At 47.2% G+C, this 5,417-nt stretch overlaps 1 long non-coding RNA gene across 2 annotated transcripts; it reads left to right on the top strand.

The window, feature by feature from the left end:
* Window positions 1-741: 741 nt before the first annotated feature.
* Window positions 742-4,000, top strand: LOC127028786 (uncharacterized). 2 transcript variants are annotated; one of them, XR_007768079.1, is made up of 9 exons: window positions 742-913; window positions 986-1,064; window positions 1,634-1,755; window positions 2,522-2,586; window positions 2,811-2,874; window positions 3,534-3,588; window positions 3,672-3,712; window positions 3,799-3,852; window positions 3,952-4,000. It is a non-coding gene; the product is annotated as an uncharacterized LOC127028786 (long non-coding RNA). The 2 variants fall into 2 exon arrangements; XR_007768080.1 differs by lacking the exon at window positions 1,634-1,755.
* The last annotated feature ends 1,417 nt before the right edge of the window (window positions 4,001-5,417 follow it).

The following is a 5,417-nucleotide window of genomic DNA, read 5'->3' as shown; positions in this document are numbered from 1 at the left end:
TAGCTACTCAGGTGTTAATTAGGCTGCTGCTGCTTCCTACAGTGTCTGATACATTTCTTGTTTTTCCATGTTTTTTTGGTGTTTTCTGTCCTTGGGGACTCATCTAGTTCGGTTAAGGGAGTCGGTCAGAGAGACCGCCAAGGTGACTCTGAATCGTCGGCGATTTACAGTAAAAAATTTACTTTGCAACCGGAGATATTGTTGAGAAGGGATTCTTACGTGATCTAATTCTGTTTTGTCATTCGGTCCTATCCAGAAGGCAGTTCTGGTAGAATTTAGGTAGTATGCGGGGTCTTGCTAGAAACGAAGTGTAATCCCATAGCATTTTTGTTTTTTTTTAATAGGAAACTAAAGCACATCATTTTTGATAACAATATTGTTGTTACATTTAACGAACTACTTTCTTACATAGCTTAGTAGGACATCTATCTATGCTCCAGAAAAATTAAGTCTAATTCCTACCCGGTCATTGCTGATGCAGTGTAGATGCAGTTGCAGTAAAAGAGCAGGCATCGTCATTTCCAGTAAGGGTCGCTTTCTCTGCTCAGCACTTTGCACACTAAACTGAAGGCAGATGAGAAAACTCCCTGCTGCTCCTCTGGCTGCCTTCATGTCTTCTGGTGGTTGGCCCCGCCCCTTTCCCAGGGGACTGTGGGAAGGGTGGTGGGCGGGGCCCGGGGTATATGAGCCACAGCCGCTCATCAGGGGCTCATTCTGTTCCTGGGGTGGTGTCGGTGCTCTGCTGTTCCTTCAGTCCTTTGCAGCTTTTGAGCTCTCTAAACTATTTGGGCAGATGCGTTTTGACATTTAGAGGAGCGGAGGTGTCTGTTTGCGGTAGGAACTTCGGGACCGGTCAAGGTTCAGCAGCATGTATAATGGAAAATACGCTTGTCTGAAGCTCTTTTTTTTCCAGGTCAGTAATTTTGTACTGAGTGTTCAGGGGGTGGCAAGGTGGTTTAATAGGATGCATTTTTCTTTATTCTAGGTGCATTGCATCTTCCTGGAATTCCTGGCTTTATTGAAGATGGAACCTTGTTTTCTTCACCAGCGTTGCTGTATGCTGTGTAAGTTGCTGCTATCATCTCTCTTAACAGGGCTGATGGTGAGATTATCTGGCAGGGGTTAGGGTGAGCATCTTGTCTGCATCTGTATATGGAGTTTTAGCAGTTCTCAAGAAAGGGGCAGGGACATACGGCATAGTGTCTTTCAGGGTATGGGATGGCTCATCGCCTTTCCCATCGCCCACAGAGAACTGTGTTGTCCGTAGAACCTTTGCAGCTTGTGGCAGGCCCCTTGTAGATTCTAAGCATCAGGAGTTTACTTATGTTGTGGGCCTGCAGCAGAGCCCAGAGTCAGTGGGAAGGTGTAAGATAGGAGGTGGCCGCAGAATGCAGGGTGCGGCTCACAAGAACAGCTCCTGAGGAGTGACCAATGCGGGGGTTCAGGGGTGCAAATACAGGGCAGGAGCTGTCAGGAAGCAGTGGGGTTCCTTCCCAGACAGTTCAGGAGAGGAGAAGGGGTTTGTAAAGTTTTGAGACTGGGGGATGGCTGGGAAAGGGAGGAGGGTTCGTCAGCCTTTCTCAGATGGTTTTGCAGTTGGATTTGGATGTTGATGAGGTCTGTTCTGTTTTAGTTTCCCCACAGCTGACGGGAGGTACGACAAGGTCACAGGAGATGCGGCGTAAACCATCCGGGCCTCTGCATCTCAATATGCAGGGCTGAATGTCAGATGAGTCTCATCTCCTAAAGCATTAGGTATATAAAAATATACCCCCCAGAACTCTGAGGTCTCTGCTTCTCTGTGCCTTTTACTTACTTCATTCCCTGACTTAATTTGTGCGTCCATCCGGATGTCACAGTCTTGTTACTTAGAGTCCCTGACTAGGCACTTCTTTCCAGTGCAGGTTTGTGTCATTGTCTTCCCTGGAATTTTTTGGAGAAGAGGATGTGTATTGTTTGTGCTCCTAACAGTCTGCAGCCAGGGGTCATCTTTTATCGCAGTCCCGGGCACGCAAGCTTTTTCTGTTATTCCAGTTTTGCCTTTTTCCTGAAGTGTCCACTGAGGTTTCCTCTAGCGTCAGTCATGGCAGTTATGTTCTCTTGTTCTTGTTTACCTATTGTTTTTGGCACCAGTTTCTGTAGTTGTAAGGTGTCCATTTTAGATCTTTGAGTCACCATGTCACGCCATTGTGGTTTTTCCATTGGCCAACTGCCACTGTAATTCCCTTAGGGGCTTTGTAGGTAAGGAGGTAGGTTGTGTTGCTTGTTTTCTGTGTGCCATACCATATGTTATTCAGGTCTTGATGTTCCCATGGTTGTTTTTGTGTTAGGCCAGCACATCGGTAGCTATACCGAGGGTCTTGTGTGCCTCCACTCGTCAGCATAATGCGAACTACTTTTGTGTTTTTAATGGCGGGCTGTTGTTGGAATCTAGATGGTATTCCTAAATGGAAACAAGACCGCTGGAATTGTTAAGCTATTGATCAGCATCCGGGTGACATGTTCGATATTGTTTTTGCAGATGCAGCGGGACGAGCTGTGTGCCAAAGGGCAACAGAGGAGAGGCGAGCGGAGCGCTGTAAGAAGGTGAGTCGGTGAGTGGTGTTGGAGGGAAGATGCGACTAGTGGCTTATGACTAGCTTCTAGGGTTTGGGTTACTTTTTTTATTTTGAAGGTGCAAAGCGGGATATCGGCACCAGAGCTGATTCGGGCAAGGTGAGCCATGTCTGGTGGGCTGAAGGAGCAGTTATTTTTCAGGTGTTGTAGCGTTGGTGAAGTTAGAAGCATCCCTTGTCGTTTGTGTTTTACAGGTGATACCCGAGCCTCGACGTGGCAACCTGTAAACAGCAGAGGCGGTGCGGGCGAGCGGCCAAGGTAAAGGAGCGGGAGATGGGAATCAGTGCGGACAGGCCGTGGTTTTGGGCAGTATCTCAGTGTCGTGGTTTAACCCCAGTCAGCAGCCAAGGACCACACAGCCACTCCCTCACTCCCTGTCGTCCCCCCCAACTTGCTCCTGGTGGGATGGGAGGGAAAGAAGGCAGAACTCATGGGTTGAGATAAGAACAGCTTAATAACTAAATATAATACTAACAATAATAATAATAATGAAAAGGAATATAACAAAAAAGGAGGGGGGGGAAAAAAAAAAACCCAGTGATGCACAATGCAATTGCTCACCACCTGCTGACCGATGCCAGAGCCGCGATCCGCCTCCCGGCCAGCTCCCCCCTGTTTATATACTGGGTGTGACGTTCCATGCTATGGAATACCCCTTTGGCTAGTTTGGGTCAGCTGCCCCGGCTATGCTCCCTCCCAGCTTCTTGCACACCTGCTTGCTGGCAGAGCATGGGAAACTGAAAAGTCCTTGGCTTAAGATAAGCGCTACTCAGCAACAACTAAAACATCAGGGCGTTATCAACAGTATTCTCACACTAAATCCAAAACACACACTGTACCAGCTACTAAGAGAGTTAACTCTGTCCCAGCCGAAACCAGGACACTCAGCATGTGTCTTTTGCTTTGGTTTTTTTCAGATGCTGCAAGAGGCTCAGAGGGGCGAAGCCGCATGCTGAGGAGCGGTCCGAGAAGGTGAGGCGGTTGTTGGCCGGGTCGGTGTCTAATAGCAAAGATTATATGGCAACTCGGTTAAGCATTTCTCTTTGGTCTCGCAGGCGCCATGCAGGCAGCCTTTGGAATTGGATGAGCATTTGAGGTGAGCTGGGGTGGTAGAGAGGAGGAGCATGGGGCTGATGATTTCTCACAAGCGCAACGGTAGCTTTCTGTCTTTTGGTATCTTAGGTGCCACAAGCGATGACGGCCACAGCGTCCGACACTGGAATTCCTGCGGAGCAGGTGAGCGGAAGGCCACGTTGCTTTTGAGGAGGAGGGTGTTGTGGAAGAGGTCTGTGTCGACTGGCACCATGCTTAGTGCTGGCACTGGTATTTTTGCAGATGATGAAGAGGAACCTGGCAACTGCAGGAATATCCTGGTTCACTGGTGTGTTTTGCTGAGGATGGATTCAGACCCCTGGCCTCTGACAGCTAAGTTGAGGGACTGGGGACCACTGCCCTACAGTGTGTAATTTTGACTTCAGTTGGAAAGAAATTTTCCAAAGCGGAAATCTTTCTCGTTCAAAGAAGTTGCATTTTATTGAGCTTCCCATCAGAGTGGCTCTTCAGAGGTGATGTACTTGGCAGTAGAAGTCACCAGCAGCAAGACTTTTCACTCTCTTAAAAAAAAAAAAAAAAAAAGAAGAAAATATTTACTTCCTTCCAAAGACCCAAGCACAACATGTCTTCCAAAAGTCGATGGCATCGCTGGTCTTTGGGTTCTCAGTTGTAACGGTTGAGATATCATAAAAACATGTTCCTCTGTGTTCAGTACAGCCAAGAGCATTAGCAAATCTACCAGTCCTTTTTCATAGCCTTATGTATTGCAGCACTGGAGATTGGATTTTTTTTTTCTTTTTCAGAAGATCCCCTATATGGTTTTACTTGTATCTCACTGGTTTTTCTGTCATAAATGAAACTTTAAAAAAAGTTAAATTGTCTAACTTGCAAATTGACTTGCATTGTTTAAACTGTAACTGCCAAACAGCTGTAGCATGTAATTTAGGTGTACTTAAGCAGTTGGGTATTTTGTCTAAATCTTGAAAAAGACAGGCAACTGAATGTTATGGGTTTTTTTTCCCTGATTTTTGACGGAGTGCTCTGAAGTCCTTTATTTCTGTCTGGCTTTCAATGGTGCATTTCCCTGGCAGTTCAGTAGCATCTCTCGTGGGCACTGCAGCTGGCCAGATGTCCATCCTAATATGTAACACAAAAAAAACCCCTGTCAACTTATAGCTGTGTATTTTGGAGACAGGTAATTTAATGGTATCAATTCACAGCTATGCAAGTTAAACTAATGCAAAAGGAAAACCAAATACTTTCTAGTAGGTATTGTTATTGGATGTATATAAACATGCACACCTTTTTATAGAAGTGAATTACTGAGATTTATTCTTTATTTTTTATTTACTCTTTAAAGTTTTATGCTTCACTTCCAATTTTGTTGACCCGGCAAGCCAGACGTGTTATTTTAATAGGCTGAAATACAGTTTGGGATTTTTGTTTTTCAGATGCGGTGGTGTAAGCATCTCGCGATGCTCAACAGATTCCCCCCCAGCCCAGCTTTGCCTGCCGGTGGCTAAGAAGACTCACCGTAAGGGGCCGGCCCTGTGCCTGGAGGCTCCGGGCTCTCTGCAGCGGGTGCCCCGCAGGTGCGGCAGCAAGGGCTGTGTTGGGGGGGAGAGTCCGGGGCCGAGAGGGACCGGGGGCGTTTGTTGCCCTGGGGAGCCCCTCCCAGCGGGGGAACGGAGGGGAAACATCCCAGAGCAGAGCCTGAGCAAGGGACGTGGCACCATCCTCTGGCACGC

The sequence above is a fragment of the Gymnogyps californianus genome, unplaced genomic scaffold (genome assembly GCF_018139145.2).
Source record: "Gymnogyps californianus isolate 813 unplaced genomic scaffold, ASM1813914v2 HiC_scaffold_427, whole genome shotgun sequence".
In the NCBI taxonomy this organism is placed as follows: Eukaryota; Metazoa; Chordata; class Aves; order Accipitriformes; family Cathartidae; genus Gymnogyps; species Gymnogyps californianus.
The sequence above is the reverse complement of the archived record's forward strand: the minus strand, read 5'-3'. Positions and strand labels throughout refer to the sequence as shown.